The sequence below is a fragment of the Oryzias melastigma genome, linkage group LG14 (assembly GCF_002922805.2).
Source record: "Oryzias melastigma strain HK-1 linkage group LG14, ASM292280v2, whole genome shotgun sequence".
Classification (NCBI taxonomy): domain Eukaryota; kingdom Metazoa; phylum Chordata; class Actinopteri; order Beloniformes; family Adrianichthyidae; genus Oryzias; species Oryzias melastigma.
In genome coordinates this window covers 5,200,720-5,221,965 of record NC_050525.1, presented here as the reverse complement: position 1 = coordinate 5,221,965, position 21,246 = coordinate 5,200,720, and the positions used below count along the sequence as shown (strand labels likewise).

Genomic DNA, 21,246 nt, shown 5'->3' with positions numbered 1-21,246 from the left:
GTTAAGTTAAATTCTGTATTCAAGACAAAAACGCTAAATGTAAAACTAATATATATAAATATATATAAAACCAATATATATACACCAGGATATATATATATATATAGGTACATATGTTTAGAAAGTGACTATTCACATGAAATTTTATGTATAAATATATATTGCAAAGTTATGCACAAAATATTACTTTGTTCACGCTGTACTTGAACAGGAAATACTCTGAATACAGAGATTATGAGTATATTCATGATTAAATTCATTAGAATCAAATAAATTGTATTTATGGTGGACACATCTTTTTTATCAGAAGTACACATCTTGTGATAGCAGATGAAACACTAAAATAAAGACATGCAAATTAAAAACATTTAAAGCAATAAATGTAAATATTTTGTCAATGAAAAAGAAGGAACAACAAATAATCAAGACGGAATGTGACCCCCAGAGAAAGAGGATGCTTTTTTTCTGAAACACACCACAAAGCATACAGCAGCAAAAGTGGTAAAGCAAAAAATAGAGGAAAGAAAGAACCCTCATGCAGCATCTCTGTGAATTCTATGATATGTTTGCTGGATTTCTATCAGGAAACAACCCAGCTCGGGTCCCAGCAGCCCTGCTGTCCCGCTATGATCACTCACGTCCCGCCCAGATCCAGGTAAAGATCTGAGTGGTGGAAATGTCCAAATCACCTGTTGTCACTCTGTGATTATACTAAGCTGCATGGTGTCACAGTGCTAACAGAGTTTACAGTCCCATTCATTTAACTGCAGCTAGCGGTTAGCCGCTAAGCTAGCGTCAGCTTTCACTCAGAACTTACTTGATGTTGCTGCTCCTACAGTCAGATGAAGTTGGTTGTTGAATCTCTGTGAGTAATCCTTATATCTACATGCTCTGCAAACTGCAAACCGTTTGTTGCTGACGATCTGTAAACTTTTATACCAGAAATAAAAACACCCGCAAACAGGAACTCGCGCTTTTAAAGGGGAGGCGGGACTATGTTTTTCTGCAATTTGATTTGTTGGACTGTCACATCAATCAAACGTTTCCCTAATTTGATTGGATGTTGGGCCGACACCACAGACGAATGTAAACAAAGACAGAGACCGCGGCGCGCGGCTTTTTCTCGATACACTTTGTAATCTGTGGATTTGGGGGAAAATAGCAAGTCTTTCTGAGTCAGAGGGCTAAAGTCCGAGTCAAGTCACAAGTTATGTATATCAAAGTCCAAGTCATGTGACTCCAGTCCCCACCTCTGGTGTAGATTTGAATAAAATCACAACCATGCATCAGGTATGATTGGGTTTCCTATATAAAAACCAATTTATTTATAAAAAAAGTTTGAATTGTCCCTACTTGTTGCACTTCGTACAAAAACCTTATTACCATGACCTGGGAATAATTTTTCTGTTTTTCCTTTTTAAAAATTGGACCAAAATGAAGCATTTTATGGTCATTTTACTGTGTCTGCTAAGCCATGTCTCACTGTTTTTTTACCATTCCAATATGACGTCGCTCTTTCTGTATCTTGGACAAAAGTAAAAAGCCTGTGTCTAGCAATACACCTCATTGGTTGTGAGTGTCTCTAAGCTAGCAGGAGAGTGTCAACAAAAGCATGGTGGGAAAGGAAGGCTGGTTCAGTCTGCATCTGGGAATGTCAAAAAATGATAGGGTCTATGACACGAAAAACCAACTTTTTGAGCTTTTAAGTGTATTATACTGTTCAATCCTCAATTTGAAGAACCTCATAGCGGTTTTTTGATCAATTCTCAGATGTCTATTCCTCTAAAAACCTGTACTCTCAGCACCAGCCCCTCCCATACCCATGAAAACAAGCTGGTTCCCACGACCTGACGTCACCCGGTGAGAACCGCCCCTTTCAGGAAGAGTCTTACGAAAAGATTCTTAATATACCAGTGAAAGATGTAGTTACTTATTTGGGTATTTCTATATTTGGGTATTTCTATAATATCGTGTATTTCATTTAATCACCTGACATCTGCATTATCAAGTTATAAGTAAAATAGACCCTCCTTTGACAATGAATGGAATTGATATCTTAAATAAAAAATGCAATAATAATCATATTCATAACTCATTCGGTGAAAAAACAAACACCATACCGAGAGGTGTACTTTATTGGGATAATACATTTGGAAATATTACTTGGAATAAAGCATAGACATTACCTGAAACATTTTGCAGTAACAATAAAGTCAAAGAAAATCTTTCATAATATTTACCCAACAAATATGTCCATATAAACATTTTCAGATATTGATCATAACTGTAGTTTTTGTAACAACTCCCCTGAATCTATACTTTTTCTATAATTGTGCATTTTCTTCTGATCTTTGGAACCAACTGGAACAATTCATAAATAGTGAATTAAAAATAAACTGTAAAATAAATCTCGAATGTGTCATTACTTGTTTTAGGTTTGATGATAAAGATACAGAAAATATTGTCAATTTATTATTATTTCAATCCAACTTCTATTAACACAAATGCAGAGTTAGAAAAACTTCTCTTAATTTTTTTGGTTGTATAACTGAATTACATCGATTTTATGACACCATGAAAAGCATCCAGACAACCAAAGCAAACCATACAGTTAAACTTTGTGCCTTACTACGTTATGACTAAATTATTTTATTACTTCTTTTTTAACTTATATACATTCTTTTTTACTCATGTTTCCCCTACTGTAACTATTCTGTGTTGGAATATTATTATTGTCATTGCTTTGTTTTGGATGCATTTGTCTAATTGTTCTGTAAATCTGTTTGTATTCAATAAAGTTTCTTAAAAAAAAGAAGAGTCTTGGAGTAAGAAAAGAGCTCACAAAAATAATTCACATTTCATAAATAATTTATTCTTCAGTGCTAATATAGCTAACATATGATCATAGTGTTTGGCAGCTTCATTGGTATTTTTTGTCGTGCGGATGAACCACGGTCTTATCTTTAGGTACAGCAGCTTCAGAAAATGTGAGGAACCAGACTTTTGTTTAGATTGTTTCTATTCAAATAAGAAGAAGGATAAAATAATAATAAATAACAAAAAAATAACATAAGTTACATTTTACTTTGACTTTCTTGCTGTCGTTTTTGCTGACATTTTAGTCATAGAAGTGCTTTTTCCAGATGTTTGGTTCTTCATCATCGATGTTCTCCAGTCTTTTCTGCAGTCCAGTCAGAAGGAGAAATGTCCCATCAGCCTGTGTGAGGACTCCTGATTGAAGGAGCGTGAGTACGATTCTCTGAATTAAACGGAGCGGATCAGGATGGGGTCTGATTAACTCCCCACTCTGCACGTCTACAGACTGCATTAACAGTTTCAAAGAACTCGTTGACTCGCTGCTCTCTGATGGCAGGAACTCGTCACTGGCTTTAAGCTGTCCTTCCTTTTGTCTAGTAATAAAGCAGCAGGACAGCAATGAAAAGAAGTTCAGGGACACGGCTTTGACTGTGTTTCTCTGCGACAGTCTCCCCCCCGGCTCATCAGACAGGGGAGGTTACCTGCACAGGCGCCTGTCGGCCTGCTCATTAACGAGTGCCGGGGCAGAAATCCAGGCTAAGGTCTTCAGGGTGAGATCTTCACTTCCAAAGTAACTCTGCGGCTCAGACCTCATTTGCAACCAGACAAGCCCATTGTAGCAGCAAATAAAACAATATTGATTTTGCAAGTGGCAACTGGGCTGTGCATCTTATTGATCAGGATCAAGCACTTATCACTCTGCAGACCCAGACTGTGCCGCTGCTGCACGCAGGTCTCAGGTCTTAATTAGGACAGTGGCCTTTACATGCTTCCTCACCTAATGAAGCTCCAGTAAGACTGCTGTGTTTGACCTTCTGTGCAGCGGGGCGGGCCGAGTGCCCTTCTTCCTTAGCGGGAAAATTATTACAGTGAGGGCAGAAGTACAACTTAGATGTGGCTAAAGTGCTCTTTTTAGCTGCCCGCTAATATTTAATAAGCATTTCTGTTGTTGATGGAAATGTGTAGAGTACTGACAGAAGACCGGATGTGAAGACAATGACTGAGCGTCACACTGAAGTGTCCTCAGTGACAGAACCTTTACTTAGAACATAGAAACTGTCACGGACGACGCCAATACACAGTATATGTCTACTGTGAGGAACTGGTGTTGGAGTACCCAAATGCAGGAAACCAGGCTTGGTGGCAGAACCTTGAAATATTGAATTGACTGAAACATGACCAAAAAATAAAAAATAAACGCCAAAACGACAAATATGAACAGAAAACCAGAAACGTAAATAGGCTGGGGACAGTTAACTGAAATGAAGACAGCTGTGAATCATGATTAACCTGGAACTGGTGTGACTGACAGGAAAACACAACATGACCAAAAAACAAAACCGCAGAATCCTTACAGTACCCCTCCCCAAAAGGGACAATCCCAGATGCCCAAAAACCTAAGAGGAGGGGGCATGGGAGAACAAGGGACCAGAAACATGAAGGGAAACAGCCACTGCGATCCTCCTTAGACATGGAACGAGAGTATGGGAAGGACTGGTGACCAGGAAGAGACACAGGACAGAAGAGGAGCGAACCCGGCGAACCTCTTCCAGAACACACAGGAGCATGGAAGACATGGCGTGGCGTCCCAGTGAACGTTTCAAAGTGGTCCCATATGGTTTTTGGGCTGAATTGGTGGGCCCACAGGTGGGTTTGTCCGTAGGTTCCATGGTCCCATCTGTGTTTACTTACACTGACTTCAGTGGGCTTTCAGGAGTCTGGCTCACTGGGCAGTGGAGCTCGCTAACTCGATACGCTGTCCACCGGACGGCTGGTTAGTGTAGGGACCCAGACCACTGAGACCCCACCTAAGCCAGTGTATGCAAATACAGGTGGGGCCACCATGGAACCTGCGGACAAACCCACCTGGGGGCCACCAATTCAGCCCAAAGGTAAATCATATGGGGCCCACATTGAAACATTTGCTGGGGTGACTCAAAAACGACTTCAGGTACTGTGTGACATTTCGTGAATAGGACTACAATGGCAAAAAAAAAAAAATAAAAAAAAAAATTGCAGCAAAAATGATCCTGGTCCAAGATGGTCGGGTCATTCTGTCAAGAGCTAGTGGTGGACGACCCAAACGTAGGAAACCAGGCTTGGTGGCAGAAACTTTAAATACTGTATTTAATTAACTGAAGGATGACCAAAAAAAAAAAACAAAAAAAAAAAACAGATAACCAGAAACTTAAATAGGCTAAGGGCAGTTAACTGAAATTAAAACCGTTGTGAATCATGATTAACCTGGAACTGGTGTGACTGACAGGAAAACATAGAACATGGCCAAAAAACAAACCAAAAGCCATAGAACCCTTACAGTCTGCATTCACTCATGTTAAGCAGGAAAATCTCACTTTACGTGTGAAGCTAAAATATTAAAAAAAATCATCCAAAATGTTTTCATCTGTGACCCTGGAAAAAGGAAAAAAAAAACAAAAAAAAACTTTTTTTTATGGGTAACACCGTGCTGCACTCTCATGCATGTGCACATTTTCAACCTGATTTTTCTTTAATTTGGCTTTTTTCTGTCTTTGTCTGCATTTCAAAGAATAAGCAAAGTATTCGCTTCAAACAATACCTCACTCAAGCTTTCTGCTCTCACCGTTCTCCTGTTATAATCTTTTTAATCAGATTATGGAAAACAGGTAGAATTCACTCAACGTGAATGATAAATCGTTAAGCTATGAAACTCTAAATTAAATCTGTTAAAACCTCCATAAACACTGACAATGGAGGGAAACATTTCTACATTTACTGACATTTTTATGTGAATTTATAAAATAAGAACTTTGTTATGTGGTGTTAGGAATTGAAAAGCAAAAATCCAGAGAACAGTGAACCGCTAGATTGAGAATAAATTCTGGTAAAATAATTTAATACCTGTAATGAAAATCTCCAACGAATACTAAAGAACAACCAAAGTGTTAACAGTTCAACAGGATGATTGGGAGCACGGTCTCATGAGTAGGTAGCATCATGTTTCCTATATAATAACATATTTATATGTAGAAAAGTTTAGGCAGAAACATTATTACTACTCCTTGGGTCTTATTTTTGTGAAGACCAGAGTTTTTTGAAAATTGGATTAAAAATAAGCATTTTTTTGGTCATTTCACTGTATAAGCCATGTCTCATTGTTTACTGCCCTATCCAATGTGGCATCAATCTTGACGTCCATTGGACGATGGTAACAAGCTGGTGTAGCATCTCCACCATGTTTAACTCAATTAATTAAAAGTTATTCTTGTTATTCTTCAGTATTATTATGTTTTCTTTCATCTCCATTTCATCCAAACAATGATCGTGTGCGATAACGTAACCAAAAGACAAAAAAGAAGGTAATTGAGGATGTTGAGGGAGACAAGTATTTTGGGAGTTTGCTGACATCTGGAACAAGATGACTGAAGACATTAAGGACTGGATAACAGAAGGATGGAAGTACAGCACATTCATAAAAGACCAAAAAATGCCTAAATGCTTGAAAAAGAAGACCATGGACACAGTCTTCGTACCAACAATGACATGTGGAGCAGTGACACGATCTATCACAAGACGTCAAAGAGAAAAGTTGTCTGTTACCCAGAGAAGCATAGAAGATCAATGTTTTATACAGTCTAACAAGGAAAGACTAAACCTGTGATGAAATACGCTGTCAAAAACAAAAGTGAAAGGTGTGATAAGCACAACAGAAGAGGCAAAAAGTAGGTGGGCGGGGCATCTTTTCAGAACCAATACCAAAAAAATTGGCCAGAAAAGTAGAGGAATGGACTCGAAGAAATGGAAGAAGAGCAAAGGGAGACCAAAGCAGCAATGGAGAGACAATAATAAGAAATCAGGAAGGGTATGGAGGCATGTGGCGCAAGACCACCAAAAATGGAGACGTTTGTGGAGGCTAACCGCCAGCACCCAGCTAGCAAGACCAGGTGTCTCATATAGTTTAAAAGTGGGCAGAAAATGTGGGCCGAGATTGGGTTTGTCCAGAGTTTCTGTGGTGGCCGCACCTGTGTTTTCCCACATTGACTTAAGTGGGATTTTAGTGGGTTAGCCTGCTACGCTAGCCAGCTGGTGCTCAGGTGGACACTGTAGCGTGCTAGCTCAATTGTAGAGAGCTAGTGAGCTCCATTGTAGCATGCTAGTGAGCTCCATTGTAGCATGCTAGTGAGCTCCATTGTAGCATGCTAGTGAGCTCCACTGTAGCATGCTAGTGAGCTCCATTGTAGCATGCTAGTGAGCTACATTGTAGCATGCTAGTGACCTCCATTATAGCATGCTAGTGAGCTCCACGGTAGCGAGCTAGCGAGCTCTGCTGGAGCATGCTATTAAGCTCTTCTGTTGCAAGCTAGAGAGCTCCGCTGTAGCATGCTAGTGAGCTAGCGAGCTCCACTGTCCACCAGGCGGCTGGATAGTGTAGCGAGACAACCCACTGAGTTTCCACTTTAGCCAATGTGGGCAAACACAGGTGGGCCCACCACAGAAACTGCAGACACCCCATTCTGGGTCCACATTGTCTGTCCACTTTTAAACCATATGGGGCCCTCTCAGTTTTGCTGGTTGGGTAGTAGAATGAGGCTGAAATGATGATGATCATTTGTTTAGTCTCTAAAAAGCTTTAGTTTAGTTTGTTATACAAACCAAAAATATCACAAAAATACCTTACAGCCTAACACGCTGGCAGAAGTGAAGTCTGAGTTGATCCTGGTCCTTCATGCTAACAATTGCATACAGCAAATGATATTTACACAGCAGAACCACAGCAGAGCTTGTCCTGCTGTCAGATCCGTTCTCTGTCTGCATTCATACAGAACACAGCGGGATCTCAGTCTGAGATTAGCAAAGGAAGGAGCTCTGCCACTCAAGGTGCTGTCAGTCACCCCATCCTGGTAGTAGGTCAATCGATGGTTGCTCTTTCCTCTCTGCCTCTGCTCTTTCTCTCATTCTCTCTGTTTCCAGTGATCTTCTCAGATCAGTGGAGGGGGGAGAAAATCAATGGAGTAAAGTAATCACTTGGCGGAAGATACAGCGAAGGCCTAAGGCCTACTCAACTACCTGAGTTCCATTTCACGCCTCAGCAGCTGCAACACAAACACACAACGCTCGCCTGTCCTCCCATCTTAAACAGCACGATCAGCCTGATGCTCTGCACCCCCACTGACCCGCTCCTCCCCAGAGGAAATTCCCTGATTGCACTGCAGTGCCTCGCTGCTGTCTATCCAATAGGTGGGTATTGATCTGCAGACCCACACGCTCGCGTCGTGTCAGCGCCGGTCATAGTTTATTTCCAAAATGCAGAGTAGCAAAAATATGCTTCTTTGACCGTGACACGGTTGGAGCCCCGTCTGACAGCCCGGCTTTTTCCAGCCTCCAAAGTGCTGCAACAGTCCATTGAATAAATGAAGCAGGTCATGGTGTGGACCGTCAGGTCCAACACTCGTGTGGAAGATTCCTTCATATAAATGAGTCCATTTCTGACCTTCAGATGACCCAGGGAGGGTGAAGGTCAGGAAGGACATGTTGGTTGAAGTTTTTACTCAGTTCATCTACTTTAAATCCGCTGTAGTTAAAGAACCAGGAAGGCAGGTTTCAGTGTTTGTAGGACACTGGAATCGACCATTGTCCGGGTCTCTGTGCATACCATGCATATACGGGGTCAGTAAGGGTCAATCATGTGTTGAACTGATCTACTTTAGGGTGCCGTGGTTCACCTTTAGGAGCCATAAAACTTGCAGAGAGGGAAGTGCATGAGGAAAGACAGCTGTCAAATAGAATCGTTTTCATAAAGAGAAAGTTGTATTCATTAATACACATTTGTGCACAAGTTTCAAGTTTATTGGTGTAGTTCCCATTTGTACAATTAACACATTATACAGTAAAAAAAAAAAAAACAACCAATAAAAAAAAGGAATAGGCAGAAGCTTATTAAGCTTATTCAATGCCTCTCCTTGAACACTAAACAATATCTATGCTGATCAACAAATAATTAAATATGAAAGAAAAAACAATTTACAAATACAAGTTACATATACATGTTGTAGTCATTCAAACATTTACGTTTTAAACTTTTTTTAAACTGCAAAAGTGAAGAACTTAATTTTAATTCATCACTCAATTGATTCCATAATTTTACTCCAAGAACTGAAACACATCTCATTTTAGCATTAGTTCGAGCTTTAACCTGTTCAAAACAATAAAGACTTCTTAAATTATACTTACTAACCCTTAAAGTAAATAGCTTCTGTATATTTTTTGAAACTAAATTATGTTTTACTCTATAGACAATTTCTAATACCTTGATGTAAACAATTTCCTTTAATTTTAAACTATTATTCAAACAAAATAAAGAATTTGTTGGCTCACAATATCCTGTTCACAAAATGATAGTTTGTGCATCACTTTACAGGAAAAAAATATGAATGCAACACTTAATTTTACATTTAACATGTCTATTTTAAATATGACTTTTCTTTGTCTTTAATGCGAATTTCTCCTGTTCACAAACTACATCACGGGGTCACAACTCATCCATGCATTTGTTACATCTAGACTGGATTACTGTAACTCTTTACTGATAGCATGCCCTAAAAGTTCTTTAAAAAGTTTTCAGCTTGTCCAGAATGCAGCAGCAAGATTGTTAGCAGGAACTAGTAGAAGAGAACACATCACTCCTGTGTTAGCTTCTCTCCACTGGCTACCAGTTGAATCCAGGATCAAGTTCAAAATCCTCCTGTTAACCTATAAGGCTCTGAATGGTGTGGCCCCATCCTATATTAGAGATCTCATAGTTCCTTACCAACCAGTCAGAACACTTCGTTCACAAAATGCTGGACTGCTTGTAGTTCCTAGAATTTCTAAAAGTACAGTTGGAGGTAGAACCTTCAGCCATCAAGCCCCTGTTCTATGGAATAAGCTCCCAGCTCATGTCAGAGAGGCCAGCACAGTTTCTACCTTCAAAACTAGCCTTAAAACATTCCTCTTTGGACAGGCGTTCTGCCAGGCTAGCTAGTAATCAGAGAATATTCCCTCTCCTGTGGTCCTTGTGAGGCTAGATTAATAAATTAATATTGATGCGTTTAAATATAAATTTAGATTTTCTATCAGCGTTATTTTTCAGATCAGCTCTGGGGTTCTGTTCTCTATTCTCATCTACTTCTCCTCTCTTCTATTCTTTATTATTTATTGTATTTAGTTCTCCATGCTTTTGTTGGTGCAGTTCCATTCACATGTTGTTCTTCTTTCCCACTCTCCTCTGGGGAGCGGGAGAGATTTCAGATCCCCGGTGGATCGCCCACGCTCCCACTCTTGGCCGTGGACCACGCCCCCGACACCATCCTGCATCTCTGAGTGAGAGTGATTCCTGCTGGGTCATCTTCCTCCTGGTCGTGGACTGCACTTCTGCTTCATCTTGACTATGGACTTCATCATCACTCGTCCCTCAGCTTTATCTGAATGAACTCTTAGATACATAGTTGTAGAAGCTAATCTTTCTTTAACTGTTCTGGTATCTCCTGTCCGTCCTGGGATAGGATCTCTCCTTCATGTGGGAATCCCTAAGGTTTCTTCTTTTTTCCTGACTCAGGTTTTTTTAGGAGTTTTTCCTTACCGGGAGGGAGGGTCTAAGGGCAGGGATAACCAGTTTATGTAGTGTGTTTAGTTTTTAACAATTGTTTATATTTTATGACTAATTTTCTGCATCTGTAAAATTACCTGCATGAAGCCCAATGAGGCAAATTCCCTTTGTGATTTTGGGCTGTATAAATAAAATAAAATTGAATTGAATTGTAAACGACTTTGAAAAGACGAAGAGTTTAGGAGAGTTGAAGATACGCGTCTGCTCACTCGTGAACCAGAACTGGGAAAACATAGCATAGCATAGCATAGCATAGAATAGCATAGCATTATATAGCACAGCACAACTCAGCACAACACAACACAGCATAACCTAACATACACTGAAAAAAGTGAGACGCTGGATCATTTAACAAAAGTTCTGTAATTTCTTACATTTAAAATGATTAGTTTTCATCTACTTGAAATATTGAGTTGATGGTATACTCAACCCAAAGTTTTAATTTAACAAAAACTAAAATTTTTAAATGTAACAAAATTTACCAAACCTAACCTAACCTAGCCTAGCCTACCCCATCCAAGCTAACCTAGCCTAACTTAACCTGACCTGACCTGACCTGACCTTGCCTAGCCTAACCTAACCTAACCTAACTTAACCTAGCCTAGCCTAGCCCATCCAAGCTAACCTAACCTAACTTAACCTGACCTGACCTGACCTTGCCTAGCCTAACCTAACCTAACCTGGCCTAGCCTAGCTTATCTAAGCTAGTCTAACCTAACCTAACTTAACCTGACCTGACCTTGCCTAGCCTAACCTAACGTAGCAAAATACCATCTCAGTTAAGAAAAACAAAGACGTTCATGGATCTATTTGTCTGCAAGTGGATACATCCGAATGGAGAAGAGCAGGAAGCCTGTGGCCTACCTATTGTATTTTGTACATATCAATCACATTTTTAAACAGCATTTTTTAATCTACTCCTGATTCACAACCAATTTGAATAAATAAATACTTAGAATTATTATTTTAATATTAACTTATTTTTAGATGTCCTTCATCATGAGAAAAATGCTGCAAGAATAAGTTAAAAATCCAAAAACCGAATTTTTGGAGTGGGTCTTTAAACTGATGAAAGGTTGACTCCTAGCTTGCCAGTGGCCCTCCTTCTTCTCCTGTATTATTGGTTTGGAACAATCAGCATCAGGGCTGTAAGTTAAGATCTATGGTCCAAGTTCATTCCAAGCATGAAAGACCCAGAACCAAACTTTTTCTGTAATACAAACAAATCTTTATTAACATTTCTGATGACTCTCTTCATTCAAACAATAAACAGTTAAAGAAGTTTAAAGGTAGAAATAAAAAAAAAATACTCTCCCTCAGTGAAACTCTTTGAGCTTGATGCTTAGAGCTGATCTAAAGAGAAATTAAACGACTCGTGTTCACATTTTTTCGTACAATGAAGAGTTTGTCACATGACTCCTGAATTGTGCCAGAATTGAGCTAGATCTGGACTCAACGGATCTGTTCAGACAGAATTTCAACAAGTTTTAGCCTTGCTCTGCATTTTTCATCGTCTCCTTTCACTCAGGCTCCGCCTTCAATCAATGCAGGAGCTAGAAAACTTTTCCAAGACATGCTATCGACTCATGACCGATATAATCGTGGTTACACGGTCACTTCCAAAGCCAAGTCCTCAGAAGACTTGGCTTCTTTTCCTTTCAGCTCACAGCAGAAGCATGTGTGAGCGGTGCAGGGTCACCCTGATCTCTGATGACTCTCGTCCTCCTCTTGCTCTCCCTCTTTCTCCCGTCTTGTCTGTGTTGTTCTGTGATGTTATCTTTTCGCTCTCCTCCCACTCGCTCCCTGAAGCTGTCTCGGGATGAACGCCTCATTGTTTTCGTCCTTGTGCTGCTCTCCAGAAGAGCGTGTTGTTGAGCAGAGTTGGACTCTCTTTGACCTTTTTGTTTGTAGAGGAGGAGAGGTCAAGTCTAGGTCAACTGTTGAGCGTGTGACTGTACATCCTTCCAAAGATGAATACTTTTACCTGATAACGTTTGTCATTGGAGACAGGATAAAGTTGCCACTTGTAATTCTGAAGACTTTTGAAGTAAATGAAGCGTGAAGTTCGGTTTGTGCATCATTCCATCCTACTTAAAGGTATATTAACAAAAAGTAATGTTAAGTGACGCAATCAAATAATGTCTGATCTCTGCCAAAGTGAACAAAGGAATCTTTATGTTTGCAACTTGAATTGCACAAATATATTTGCATTACTTTAAAGTTTACAGGGAGACCAAGAGCAAACTTCTGGAGGGAAAATATTCTGTAATTCTCAAAAATCTCTAAATTGGGGGTGTCAAACTCAATCACACAAGGGGCCAAAATCCAAAACACACCTTAGGTCGAACAGGATAAACATTTATTGAACATCCATCCATCCATCCATTTTCTTGACCGCTTTGTCCCTTTCGGGGTCGCGGGGGTGCCGGAGCCTAACCCGGCCACTGATGGGCGAAGGCGGGGTACACCCTGGACAGGTCGCCAGTCCGTCGCAGGGCCTCAATCACACACACATTCACTCTCACATTCACACCTAGGGGCAATTTAGAGTCACCAATTAACCTATGAAGCATGTTTTTGGACGGTGGGAGGAAGCCGGAGTCCCCGGTGAAAACCCACGCATGCACGGGGAGAACATGCAAACTCCACACAGAAAGGTCCCAGCCAGGAGTCGAACCGGGGCCTTCTCGCTGTGAGGCAAGAGCGCTAACCACTGCGCCACCGTGCAGCCCCATTTATTGAACATTAAAAATAAATTCATTCACACCAGTATTACCCGTGATAATACTAGTGTGAATGCTGTAAGCTGAATTTGGCTGCTGAAGATGATAGAGCTGATAACTGAAGATGCTGAAATACATAGCTAAAAACGCTGAAGCTGATAGCCAGCTAGAATATTGGCTAAATGCCAAATTAGCTTAAAAAACAAACAAACAAAAGCATTTAGGTTAGTCAAAGCAGCTAGCATGTAGCTGAAAAAATAGCTAAACTTCAAATATAGCCTAAAAAATGAAAAAAAGCTTAAATTAGCCAAAACAGTTAGCATGTGGCTGAAATTTCAGCTAAACTCAGAATCAGCTTAATAAATAAATAAATAAATAAATAAAACAGCCTAAATTAGACAAAACAGATAGCATGTAGCTGAAATATTAGCTAAACTTAAAAATAGCCTAAAAATGTTTTAGTGAATACCAAAATAGTCCAAAAATCTAGCAGAATGTCAAATTTTAAAACTTTAAAACTGTAACTTTTTAACATAATTATGAATAATAAAAATTCTGGAATATTATTCAAAAATAAATCAACTTAAACCTTAAATAACTTTCAATATTTTACTCTCTATAAAAATATATTTTTTCAAAATTAAACACGTTAAAAATAAGCACAAGATAACATCATTCCGTTAATAACAATCAAATAAAATGATCAGATGGGTTGGATATAAATACCCAGAGGGCCGGATCTGGCCCCTGGGCCTTGACTTTGACAGATGATCTAGAACTAGAAGATAGTGAAGTGGGATGAAAGCAGACAGCTGATTGAAAAAGAGGGCTTCATTTATGGACGTCCCTCTAAATACTGCATAAATACACACAGGCGAGGAATTTCATGTTCAATTAGGTATTTATTGGTACATCTGAAACATTAAGATTGGACTCCGCAGCTCTGACACAAACAAGATGAATGGGTGGAATTGGAAAACATTTAGTGTTTTTGATCTCTTCAGAATAGTAGAAAGCTCATTAGATCACATCATGGAGGATCTGGGTTGTTTTGATAGTTTCTTCTGGGTTGGTTTTTCTTCTTGTGTGTACGATCACACAGCTTCAGCGACTCGTGGATTCTAAAACTGGGTCAGACTGCGCTCCAGGGACACTTTCAGTGAACTCTGCTTTGTGTTGACAGAGTTTTGTCTTTGAGCAGAGTCAGATCAGTAGAATGAAGCCGTCTCCTGGAGTTTGTGCTTCAGCCGCTCCAGCTGAAGCTGGACTTTAGTGTTGGAGATGCAGCAAATGTGTGAAAACAATACAAATATTAACCATTAATGCATTATTAAAGTCCATCACGCTAATGTTCTGAGCATTATTTGAACCTGCAGAATTGATCTGTAGCTATAATCAAACATAAACTTGACATATCTGCAGATTCTGTATTAACGATGTTCAAAATTCACTTTTAAACCCGTTAACATCGGAGCTCCTGTGCTTATGTTCTTTGATTTACTCTAACTTTTCAAGCGTTCACAGGATAATTCCAGCAGATTCTGAAGGAGAAAAGCTCACGCTGCTGTTCTGAGAATTCTGTTCATCCCACACTTTTCTCTCAGCTGTTGTTCTCCTTCCTGAAGCTTGAGCTCCGGTTAGCACAGGTCATTGATTCATGAACACAGTTTGTAAAGTACACCGCCAATGCAACACATTTGAATGGTCAGTAAAAATGAAAAAAGTCCAGGTTGTGAAAGCAGCGGGCTCACATACAGCAGATGGAGGGAGATCCTGCTCCTCCCAGCGTGAACACAACATCTGCCGTTAAATGACAGCATTCCTGTGCTCCGAATGCAAACACGTCCGTGACAAACTGTTCACGCTTCCATTGTTCTTCTGGGAACGGCTCGGCGTTTTCTCCCAGATTCAAGTGAAAATGGGATTATATGTAGAATGTACCAAGTCATCCTGTCTCTGTGAAAGACCAGAATCTTAGAGTAAAACGTTCACACTATAGGGATTCTCCTGCTCCTTTCTGTATGTTTTTGGCCACATTCAATCACACTTTCAGCGATTTCAGCAATCTTCTCTAAGTATCAAAACGCTCGTTCAGGACATTACTGCTTGTCTTTTTGGTATTCATAAACTGTATAGTTTTTGAAATATTCAGCAAAATATGACCTAATTAATAGGAAAGTTTTCAAATGTCAAAATCTTAAGTAGATTAGCAACAAGTCTTTAAATATATTCATGGACTGTTTGATTCTTCTAGAGTCATTTTCAACAAAATTGGGAGTTTATCTAATATTTTAGCAACATGCTAATGTTTTTGGCTAATATGTTTTCTACTGAGTTTATTTAAGCTAATTTAGAGTTTAGCTTCCATTTTAGCATCAGGCTAACATTTTTGACTAAATTAGTTTGCTGAGGAATTTTAGGCTATTTTGGAGTTTAGCTAGTATTCAAGCATCGTGCTAGCCTTTATGGCTAATTTGGAGTTTAGCTCATATTTAAGCAATACACTAAATATTTTGAAAAATTGGCATGTATTAGGGATTTTTAAGGTATTGCACTTTCAGCAAATCCCTTTAGCAATTAAAGTTTTTTGTGTCACCATTTTCAACAAAAAGCTTCAGCATCTTCAGCAACAATTTTCAGCAAAAAGCACTCATTCTAACATTATCGCAGGTAATGCAACTTTTCTAGTTATTATTATTCCTTATTTTTATTCTTCCAAATGTTATTTGATTTGTAAAAACTCAACCACACTTTCAGCAATTTCTGCAACCTTAGTATCAAAATGTTCAGCTAGTTATAGACATTCCGGCTTGTACTTTTGGTATATGTATATTTTAAATTTTTTAAGATTTTTCACAATTTGTGTGATTTTTTTGCCCCATTGAAAGTGAAAGGGAATTTCTTTCTAATTTCTGCAAACAAAACATTCTGTATGTTCAGGACATGTCACGCCGCTTTTCCCCCTTCAGAATCTGCTGGAATTATCGTGTTAATGGTTGAAATATATATACATATATAAATATATTCATAGAACTCACATTTTGATTTCTGGAAATTAGTTTGGTTTCCTAAAATGTCTGATTTTTTTTTTATATTTCCTGTAATTATGGTGATTTTTAAAATGTGTCTGAATCGAGTGATTTGTCCCTCAGGGCCACCGTAGGACATCTCTGTTTGGACTGCACAGCTCCGACACAAACAGGATGAAAGGATGGGATTGGAAAACGAAATCATTTATTGTGTTGTCACTGTGGAGTCTTTTCCAAACTTCCCATAACTTTCAAAGCAGCATATTGTTTTTGACACCTGCCTCGTGCTGCTGGATGTTGAAGCCCCCCCTCGGATGCTGAAGCCCCCCCCTGCTGAAGCGCTCTCCATCTGTTTTATCTGGTCTGTTTATTGCTCATTCCAATCATGCACAGCTTTGATTCCACACAAATCAAATGCCGTTTCTCCGTGGGGGGGCTGCGTGATCGAGGCTCCTCCTCAAAAATTGATGCGCCCTTTAGCTCTGTTGAGGGTGACCTTAAATGTGAAGCACAGTTTGTGTCTCAGTCCGGCGAGCGTTTCCTCTGGTGGATGTTACAGCGTGCTCGATAGTAGACTGCTCTTATCAGACGTTGTTAGTGATGGAGCAGATGGTCCCAGAATTGAAAGGTGGCAGAGCCTAACTGTGACTGACAGGCTGCTGCTTCCTGACATGCTCAGACAGTCAGTCTGTCGTCTCTCCTGCTTCTAGAAAACCTGCAGACGCTCTGCTTCAGCTGGTTTGACTTCATGTTGTTTGTTCATCACACTTGTCTCTGGGTTCTGCTTGTGAGATTCAGGAGCTGTCAGGATGCAGAATCAGACCGGAACCCTCAGGGAGCATCCAGCCCGACAGCAGGAACTTCTACTTTTTGTAGTGAATTATCTTTATGGAGGCGTCAGGAAGGACGACTTCCGACCCCGAGACCCAAATGACCTTCAGGATCCTTCAGCGTACACTCACCCAGAGTCTCCGCTGTTACAGGAAGCTTCAGCATGTTTTCAACATTCAGCAGACGGAGATGACTGCTGAATGATTTCAGGAATGAAATCAGCAGAAAATACAGGATCTAAAGGAGTCCGTCAATCTCAGAGCTTCAGTCGTCCTCCATCAAAACCATCCTCCCAAATATGAACTATTTAATCTTTCTAACATCATCCTGTTATATATCAATAGCATTTTGTGGAGCAATTCCATCATAAATTGATAACTTAAATAGATAATTTGCATGTAAAAAAAGCTGCAAATGCAAAAAAAAAAAAAAGGTTTTGAAGCAAATATTTAATATTTTTATTTGCAAATTATATATATTTTTTAACACTTTACATTTTGTTTGCAACTTAGAAAATTTTTGATGTCAAAACTCTGACTTTTGATTACAATATGGTGGCACAAAATCCCTCCATAGAATTCACTACAATTGCACATATTGTAAAATCTAACAGTGTGCAAGTCTCCTCCCACTGCAATAACAAAAACATCAAAGCAATTGACAACTCATGAAACTTTTTATTTTCAGCAAATCCAGTTTATTTAAAGATGATCTCTATCCATGAAGGAAGTCCAGGAGATCAGCGGGAGATTTCCCTGCATGTTCCAGTCATCTATGTTCTCAGCGAAGACGGATCAGAGATCGTAGTTCTGTGTTTTTCTTGGTGTTCCTGGAATTTCTGGGGGTCACTGAGGGTGGTAAACACTAGTTTTTAGGGTCTTGAAACCTGTTTTTGTCCTAATGAGAAGATGCAGCTCATTGTGCGCCTGTGGTGCATTCAGTGGCAGCATGGAAGTTCTCAACATTGTCACCAAACTCTGTTACCCTTTCCAGCCAAAACTGCTGGAAGAATGAAAGTGGTGGATAAATCCTGTTCTCAGCTGAGTCAGGCTTGCTAGCTTCAGGGTTGGTCTGCCTTTTTTTTTTACAATGTCCCAGTTTTCTAGAAAAATCCATCATAAGAATAATGTATGCAATAAATCTACAACTAAATCAACATGTCCGCTTTCTCCTTTTGTCAACTAAGAAACAGTGAGTAAATCAGAAAAAAATCAAGTACAGCTACTGCCTACGCCCTGAAGTACAGAAGACGTTAGCTTTTCATAGTGCAAGCTTTGACCATCCAATCAGAGGCGATTATGTCATCCTCCGCCCTCATGAAGCTACAAATACTCAAACTCAAATTCTGATCAGTTGAATCAACACATTTAATCCATATATGTCTATGGTTTAATCAGCTGTATTTTTATGGAAAGCCACTGCAAGACCTGAAGTGAGGACAGAAGCACTGACTGTATGAATGTAAGGCAGACTTTCATGAACCCAGCAACAAGTGAGAGATCAAATCTGATTGGTTAGAAACTTTCATGGGACTTACAGCAGCACGTAAGGCTGAGAGAGAAACTGACAGAAAAACTGGAATGATCTGAAATATATTTCAGACAATTTTAGATATATATAAAAAAAATATTTATCTGTTATTTAGAGACTTCCTTATAGATATTTTTAGGCCTTCACTGAAGGCTTTGCAGGTACGCCACTGATTTAAAGTCTAAAGAACAATAACCACACTAGTTTAGAAACAGAATGCAACTAAAAAAAAAAGAGTCTGAAACTTCTAACTTTAACTTATTGTCTTGTTGTAAGTCAGTCACTCCTGATGACTGACTGAAGCTTCATTTTCAGTTGTGATGGCGCTCCACCGTTTACCACTCTGCAGCTGGACTCCATTTTGAGTCAGCTGTCAGAACACCAATGTGAAGCAGGGGTCCTGCCCCGACCTGGGGTCAAAGGTCACCATAAGGCCATGGCCAGCAACCCCCCCACCCCGTTCTGTCATGTCCCTCAGTGAAGGTCTCTCTCGGTTCTTCAGCGCGTCTCGTGAGCCGTGACACAGTGGATTATGTAAAGGAGGAGCTGAGGACCCCCACCCCCCCACGCTTCACTGTAAAGCTGAAGGATGAACGTGGCTCTGGGGGGCAGCAACATGGTGAAGGGGTTTACAGTGACTGACATTTACCAAATGACATCAAGGACGAACTGTTGTGCCCCGCGGCGAGGCGCTGCACTGAGGCATCGGAAGCAAGATTTGCCCCAAAATGCTGCCGACCCCCCCCCCCCTTCACCCAAACACACCAACATCTCAAGTCAGACCCATAGAACCCATAAATTCTCGTTTCTAACACTCTGACCTTTTACTCCACTTTAAACTGTCCTCCTCCCTGAAAGTTGCTCCATTTGTCCATAAGTCATACACAGTGCCCCCCCCCCGACGGGGTAAAGGTAACTTTACTGTGGGGGGGTCGGCGTACTAGAAGAAAGGCTGAACCGGTCGACGCACTCACGCCTTCATGGTAGGGGAGGGGGGGTCATTTATCCCAAGTAGACAAAGTGTTTCACTTTTTGACCCACGGGGTCAGAAGGTTACACTGAAGGACACCTGGATGGCCTCTGGGAGGGGGGGCTGTGCGTCCTGGGGTCAGAGGTCACGGCAGGAATGCTGGGTAAAGAAGAGTGGGGTGAGGGGTGAGACCCCCGGCCCCCATGTGTCTGATGTTGGCAGACCCCCCATAATATTGTGTGAGGCCCTCAGCTCTACCAGACAGGAGCTCAACAATGACCAAAGACGGGCATCAGAATACAAAAGCAGGCTCCTTCTGATCAACACATCACGTTAGGAGCACGGAAATGAAACAGGAAGTGAGGTGGATCCATCTCTCAGCAGGTGAGAGGCTGCCACCTGCAGGACAAACATGTAAAAAGCTGTGGAGAATCTGAGACTCAAACTCTGACAAAACCTGTTTCACGAGGAAGAAGAGAATCCTGTTAGATCTCCACGGTTCACTTTACATTATAAACGTAAGAAGAAATGAAGAGTTTATGTTTGTTTTTGGGGCTCCGCTGGACTCAAAAACAAAAATATTCATTATGAAGTTAAAACATGCAGTGAATGAAGCAGCACATGAACCTGCAGCTCAAATACTTTCCAGGTGGGGGCAGTAATGAGCAACAACCTCACTGGTGTCAGTCAGCACAAAGTCAGTAGTGTTTTAATGATGATGAAGAAGTTTTTAACCAAAATCCCACAAAATAAATGTCTAAAAAGGACAATTTTCATGTTGATCTGAAGCCTCTGTTTCCAAAATTGACATATATTTTAAAGGAGAAATACTCGGAAATGATTTATTACATTTATATTTACATTCCATTTACATTTATATTTCATTTGTTCTCTTTCAGGAGAGAAATGGCACAAATACATGTTAAAAACTCAAAAAAACAGGATTTTTATTGGAGGGAGACTTTAAACCTTAAATAACTTTCAATATTTTACTCTCCATAAAAATATTTTGCCAAAATTACACAAGTTAGAAATAAGCGCAAGACAACATCGGGCCATTGATGACAATAACATAAAATGATCTGGAGGGCCGGTTCCAGCACCTGGGCCTTGACTTCAACACATGTCCTTTATGAGTTTGTTCCTTCTCTCTCTTACTGACCCTCCAAACCTCTTCAGGTCTTTAAATGTTCCATTAGTTCAAACCAGACCCAGTGGGGGCTACTTTATCTATTTATTATCAATGACCATTTTGCTTTCGCAGCTGGAAAAATTTCTGCAGCTTTCAGAAAATTTGACCCCCGCCACATGTGTAAAAACTCACCAAAATTTGAGTACTACCCGGTGAAAATGAATTTTGGGCATAGTGAACGATGCCTCCTCTAAGAGGATGACATCATGACGAGCAGAACCAGAAAAAAGGATTGTAAATCAATGAAAGAGCATTTTGATGTTAGCTTTGATTATTTTATCAAGAACTCTGAGAAACCAATGATTGAATGT

At 40.0% G+C, this 21,246-nt stretch overlaps 1 long non-coding RNA gene across 1 annotated transcript in view; it reads right to left on the bottom strand.

The window, feature by feature from the left end:
• Positions 1-928, bottom strand: part of LOC112138051 — a 60,419-nt gene extending 59,491 nt beyond the window's left edge. Inside the window, exon 1 of the long non-coding RNA XR_002917699.2 lies at positions 818-928. This is a non-coding gene — a long non-coding RNA (uncharacterized LOC112138051). The remainder of the gene's footprint in view (positions 1-817) is intronic.
• Between the last annotated feature and the right edge of the window lie 20,318 nt (positions 929-21,246).